Below are 7,288 nucleotides of genomic sequence, written 5' to 3'. Positions count from 1 at the left end.
ATATATATCGGAATAAATGCGCTAAGCAGTGTTGAAGTATAATCACAATTTAGGTTAGTTGAAATATGTTTGTCACATATTTCAACTGCTAAAGGCAAATACACTGCAGTTACCGTGGAGAAATAATTCTCACGTATGGTAAAAAGATGTGAAAACACTCCATTCGTTCAGTGTTGCCCTCACTCGGAAATCTGAGGCATCGATATTTTCGAGTTTGTTGACTCTTGTCGATCAGATGTACCTGAGAGGTGATTCCTTATTATGATAATTGATATCTTACATAGAAAAGGACAATACAGGACATTACAAACAATCGTGTGATTTTGAGTTCATATTATAATGTTTCTTACAAGTCGGATAATGCATATAATATTTAGAAAAAAAATTACCTTTTTCAAATAAATCATAACCGTGAAGTCCAGTGGCTACACCTTGCTTTTACCATGAATGAGATTAAGTAAGGTCAATCATGCCCAGTTTCCTTGCATTATCCTTCCATCTTTTCTCGAATATACTTCGCGACAGATGTCTTCAGATGGTATCTGAATACAGAAACCCAAGGCCGGAGATAAAATTTCCTGTCGTGACTTCTTTCATTCTAGTTCTCCCTACACATTCTTTCAACGATGCGTCTGTACACGAAGAGCATGCATCACCTTCCTTTGATGGTCCGATTGGTGGTACAATCTTTATCATAGATTTAGCTGATAGCTGTACTCTTCCTAGATGCGACAACACATGTTCTACGTAAATTGGCAAACCGAAGCCTCCGGCCACTGTACAAGAGCGTGTATGGCGGTTTCATCGTCCTGCCCACAACTTGGGCCTGCCGGTAGCACTGATATTCCATGCCTGGATATTCTTTCGTGAACAGGTAACGCGTTCCTTTAGCACTGTCAGAACAGGGATTTTTGGTAGTTATTCAAGTACCCCGGCCTGAGAGTTCTCTGGAACAGGTTGGCTAGCTGGTTTTCAACGAGCCCCAACGCTCCTCCTAGGACATCACCACTCTTAAGCTCTACCAGCCCTTTATAAAATACCGGGGTGGTATTCCCGCTGCTGGCTTTGCCCGCCTTATGGATTAGCGCGAGTGCCTGTCGGCAATCGTTTTGCCATTCAGTCGTATAACGCCTTTAAATAAAATCGGGTTTAAATTCCTCGAAGGAGGTCGGTCGTGGAAAGAATTCCTCTGCTAGCGAATTCCTCTGCTAGCGAATTCTTCTGCTAGCGAATTCCACACCTGGCTACCATCCAGGTAGAGGGAGAGATGCCTCAGTCTCAATGCAAGCCTGCACATCATTAGCCCCGTCATCCCTAACCCACCCTTGAGCGGTTCTTGGCAGCATTCAGAGCGCCTCATAACCGACTTTCCTCCCTTCCGCAAGGAGCGGAAGAGAAGGCGTGCCAAATTGCTTACACACGAATCAGGGCTAGGGACAATGGTCTGAGGGTAGGTGATAACAGATGCAATAAACACCTGCACCACCTCTGCATTCTCTTTCGGTGATAGCGCCCTTCCTGTCTAGTTCCAAATTAGGGCCTCCACTCTGCCTGCCACCTCACTCCAATTCTTCTCCGTCTGGGAATCTGTTCCGAACCAGACTCCAAGCACCTTAACATCTGTCCAGTGCCCCACGATACTGGACGTTATCGTGTTGCTGCACCAGGTGCAGAACCGCAAGCCGATGGACTTGTCTTTGTTAACTTTTGTACCTGTCACCGCCTCGTATCTTTTGATACACAAGATAGCTGAGATTCATTGGACACGGTGATGTTGGCCTCATCAGGTTTTATTGGGGATGTCCCCCATCCCCACCTCACAACTCTCCAACTTCCGCACCAATGGCTCAAGAGACAGTTCATACAGAAGCAGAGACAGGGAACACTCTTGTCGAACAGAGCGCTTGATCTCAAACCGCACCGACAGGTAACCGCTTATCTGGAATGTGGAATTGACGCCGCCATAAATAGCAGTGATCCAACTGCCGAGCCCAGCCGCCTCGAGAACCGCCGCCAGATACTGGTGGTCTACCCTATCAAAAGCGTTACTTTGGTCTAAATGGACCAGTGCCCAACCTTTACCGGATAATTTAGCTACCGTGTCTAAGATGTAGCATAAGAGATGAAGATTGTCCTCGATTGACCTGCCAGGGATGGCGCATGTCTGTGCCCTACCTCTAAGTTTCTCTGCGACACACGCCAACCACTTTGCTAGCACCTTGGCCAAAATCTTTAATTATACAGTAATTGGGGTTATAGGCGTACAATTACTAATAAGATCCCCTTTGTTCGGGTCTTTTCTGATCAACGTCACCATTCTCTGCCTCACAGAGCTGGGAATCCTCCCATTCTGCTGCCACCTTGTGCAGACGCAGGCCAGCAAGTGTTCGAGCAAATCTGGTATACAACGATAACATTCATAGGGCAGACTATCCAACGCCGGCGACTTGTATCCGGCGCACTCATCCAGGACCTCTTCAATCTCTGCAGCTGTAATCGGCCGTTAACAGCATTCCGCTTCCCGTGCCGAGAGTAGTTGCCCACCGGTAAGGACTCCCCACTGTCCAGCGCGTCGTTCTCCCAGAACAACCGGGCAAAATGCTGGTGAAAAGCCTTATGCATCTCCTACTGTCCTTCAATCGTACGCCCATGTTCGTTTGTTAAAGACTTTATGGACGCTTCTCTGTCTCTCCGACTCTCCACACGACGTGCCCATCGGGCAACCTTAATACCCTCTCTCCCCACCGCACGTAACTTAGCTCTGACTCTACACCCTTCGTGTTTGGTTTTGAGATGATGGGACGAAACCGCCTTCGCCGCCCTCACTCTGGATGCAGAGCCAGATTCTATGGCCTCATCTGATTCCTTAATTAGGTTCAACTTAGTTGATTATTAAATCTAATAGACTCAGAATGAATGGCTCTTTTGAGGGCGCACCACCACTTATTATTAATGACGACGCCGCATAATACCCTCTGCACTAACTCCTCAACCCGGGCACAGAATGCTTTACAAGTCAAAATTGACTTGTTCATCTTCCATAAAACAGGTCCCTGCCTATGACACTTATCCAAGTACACCTCACACGTCACAAACTTGTGATGCGTGTCAGGGACTCAACAAAAAAGTGGTCAACTGAACGTATTCCTAACGAATATCCTATCTAAATAAAATCTGTGTGAACCGTCGTTATTAGTCCACGTCCACTGTGGAACGAGTGGTTCATCCAGTCTATATCAGTTTACTATGTTATAGCTTCCTAGTAGCCTTTTGAGGCCAGAGTTTTCCCTTCTATCAGTCGAGCCAACACTATCCGCCTGTGCGTCAAGAGTAGTGCTAAATTCTCCTAGTAAAACTAGAGTTTTTGACATCACTAAGAAGTTCTCCAGGTCCGGAAAAAAACCCCAGCTTGTCTACACTCACTAGAAGCGTAGACAGCTACCAACCTGAAGGACTGTTTACTTACGTGTGTCACATCCAAAACGACCAGCCTACCTTCTGGGTGCAGAAAGTCTGTACTTACCTGTATATACAGGTTTTTCCTGAACAAGACCACTACACCTCGCCTCCCCGCCGACTAGGAGAAATAAATTTCTTGTAGCCATTTAGAAGAGGCGAGACCGCTTGTGGCCTGTTCAGCTTGGACTCAGTCACAACACAAACCTCAATATCTAGTGACCTAAGGTCGTTCAGAAGACAAGTTTGCTTCCATTTCGACCGCAGGCCATGAGCATTTATATACCATAACTTAACCTCGACGGTAAAAAGTTAGTTACATTTTAAGTTTGGGGAGGGGCTGCATGAATTCGGCGTCCTCCCCACCCTTTTTTTTTCTCTGCGGTATAGCCGCTTGGCTAACTATAAACTTTTTGCCAGCTATCTCCTGGCTTACATCACGAATGTCATCTGGGTATCTCTCTCTCTCAGTCAATTCCTGGAACAACCACACATCCATTCTCGCAACAGGGATGCAAGATGGCATCTATTTTTCTGTTTTATATACATGCACCTTGTGTTGCATTTGAATTATTGTTGTTAACACAGTGTTTTTTTTTTCGTGAAAAAAAATTATTTTTCTTGTCTTTTTGTGGGGGAAATGGCAAAGGATTTTAACACGGAAGTGGTGTGGGGGATGTTTTCCTGTGTGTCTGTATTGTACTTGCTTGCTTTCATTGTTTGGGGAGGGGAGTCTGGGGCTTGGGCTTTTTTCTCTTGTGTGATACGACCGTGGTAAAATCCATCTCCGTTTCCACCACAAGAGTTGTGTCTTCTGATTTTTTTCTCTTGGGATTTATGTTTCCCTTTTTTCTTCTTTTCTTCTACTTCTTCTGTCCTTTTTTCTTTCTCTTCCTTTTCTTGGTGTTCGTTAGTGCTTTCTTTAGTGTTTTCTTTTTGAAGTGGGGCTTCACTTATTTTTGTTTCTTTTTCTCGCTGGCTGAGCGGACGTGGCCCTTTTCGCTACACTCGAAGCATCGAGGCCTACGTCCATCGACTGCGACTCTGACGTTTAGCCACTCCCCTATAAAGACTCTATAGCGCAGATTCTTGAGGGTCTGTCTTCTCCAGTTCGCAGTGACCCTCTCCTTCATTTGCAGTATCCCCATCACTTCCTCCATATCGTATATATAATATTTATATATATTTACAGCGTTATATATAATGCTATAGGCTTTCCCAGTTCGTTCAGAGTTACCCCTCTCAGGTACATCTGATCGACAAGAGTCAAGACAAACTCGAAACATCGATATCTCGGATTTCTGAGAGAGGGCGACATTGAACGAACGGGATGTTTTCACACGTTTTTACCATAAAGAGAGTATTTTTTCTCCACGGTAACTGCAGTGTATTTGCCTTTAGCGGTTGAAATATGTGACAAACATTTCAACTAACCTAAATTGTGAATATATATATATATATATATATATATATATATATATGTGTGTGTGTGTGTGTGTGTGTGTGTGTATATATATATATATATATATATATGTATGTATGTATGTGTATATATATATATATATATATATATATATATACACACACAAATACACATATATGTTTCTAGAGAGCACATAATCAGAAACATGCGTGCATATGCACACACGCCCACAATCGTACAACCCCAAACTTACACACGCACACCTGTATACTCATATAATACATGATTTAACACATTCACATATAGATATATATGCATGTTGTTTTAATATTGAAATGCATGCGTTTGTAAGCGTGTAGGTTTTGAATGATTCTGTATATATTTATTTATGGACTCCTTAAAAGTCTTTCCGATCTCAATAGTAAGTTTCCATTTAAACGTGAACCCTGATATGTATTTCGCAATGTCACTCTATAAGTGTAATCTTCACAAGACGGAGCCATATTATTAATATGGATTGACAAAGACATTGGAACGTTGCTTTAAGGCATTCTAATAAGTCTTATGTTCTCAGTTCATATACAAACATCAAGGTAAGAAAGAGAAAAGATTTTCATCCTTGAATGTTGACAAAGTAAAATAATTTACATACTGATGTAGGTTATATCCTTTCTAGTACAAGACCTAAAATTATAGGGAAGCGGCTGATTGATTACATCGACCTCAAAAGTATGAAAAGCCAGATAGAGCTCGGTGGAATTTGAACTCATAACGTAAAATGAAGTACCGCTAAATATTTTCTCCGGTGGCTTAAAGTGTGTTCTAACGCACCGCTTTAGTAATGTTGCTAATATGTGATGTTGGCCTCAAAAGCTGTGTGTCTAAATTATAAATACCTGTCACTTTCTCAGCATAATTTCAAATTTTAGACGATATTTTAAGTAGGAAAATTCGCACAAACACACTGAAACATTAGAAAAGACCATAGCCTCTATCGAATTGTATCTAATCTGACACAAGATCAAATAATTAGAGAGAGACAGGATAATCGATGACATCCCCCAAAATACTTGACTTGTGCTTTATTCATTCAACACCGAAAAGGATGAAACAAGTAGTCAACGAGGCATAATTTGAACTCAGAATGTAATGTGTCGGAAAGAGAAAATAAGAAAAAAACCCGCTAAGCATTTTTACTGAGGTTGTAACCAATTCACACACTAACATATTTACGCTAGAAATAGCAGTTCAGTTTTCCACCCTCAAAACAAAGAGAAAGAAAAAAGATAGATAGATACATAGAGAAAGAGAGAGAGGGAGAGGGAGAGAAGGAAGCATCTTAACAATACTTACAGATAGAAAGACACATAGATTACGTTAGTCAGCGATAGACAGTGTTAGAAAAGAAAAAAAAAAAAATCAACATAAATGTGTAATTTCCGGTTGAACGATTTTCATCACAAGACTTGCTGGATCAGATTTGACCTTCAACAGGAAAAAAGAGATTAAAAAAAAGCCATGCATTAACACATAAACACACATATACACAAGCACACGCGCGCGTAAGAGTAGAAACAGACTCACAGAACTATCCGCCTCCCAGGATCCCACCTGCTTCTCATCCTATTTAACTCATATTTAAATATTATTTAAATATTATTCTCTCATACATTGCCGTTCTCTGAGTTTTTTTCCTTTTAGCAAAAGACCATAGATTTTATAAGAGGGAATAAGTCATTTACATCTACCCCAGTGTTCCAACAGGTATATAATTTATTAAACCCTGAAAAGACAAACGCAAATGGACCTAGACGAAATGTTAAATTAAAAATTAAAAAAAACAAAGAAAAAAGCTACCGTTAAGTACTTTACCGCTCACATCTATGCCAGACCGCAGTTGATACCAATTTACTGTCACTTTCTTTGCACTTCTACGTGTGGGTGTGTGTGTATGTGCGTGCGATGCGTGCGTGTGTATGTGAGTGTGTGTACGCGCGCGCGTGTGTATGCGTGTGTGTGCGTGGGTGAGTATTTAATCTTGTACGCTCTTGTGTTTGTTTTTGGCACTGTACCCCGACATCTCTGCGTACCTTCTTCAAGGTTTCAAGTCATATCAATCTGATATTTTCGTTCGTTTCCAATTTTTTTAATTTTTGACATTAGTTATTCTGTCTGATCCCCTACGCTATGGGATGTTAACCGTAAAATCGCATTGCCGTTTTCTTTAAGAAATGAAAGCAATTACACATACACAAATGCGTGCGTGCGCGCTTGGAGACACACACTCTCTCACTCATTTACTCACACACTCCCTAACACATATACACATGCACACATATATGTCTCGCTCCCTCTCTCTCCCTCTCTCTCACTCTCTCTCTCTTTCTCTCTCTCTCTCTCTCTCTCTCT

The sequence above is a fragment of the Octopus bimaculoides genome, chromosome 8 (assembly GCF_001194135.2).
Source record: "Octopus bimaculoides isolate UCB-OBI-ISO-001 chromosome 8, ASM119413v2, whole genome shotgun sequence".
Taxonomy (NCBI): domain Eukaryota; kingdom Metazoa; phylum Mollusca; class Cephalopoda; order Octopoda; family Octopodidae; genus Octopus; species Octopus bimaculoides.
Note: the sequence above shows the minus strand (reverse complement) of the source record.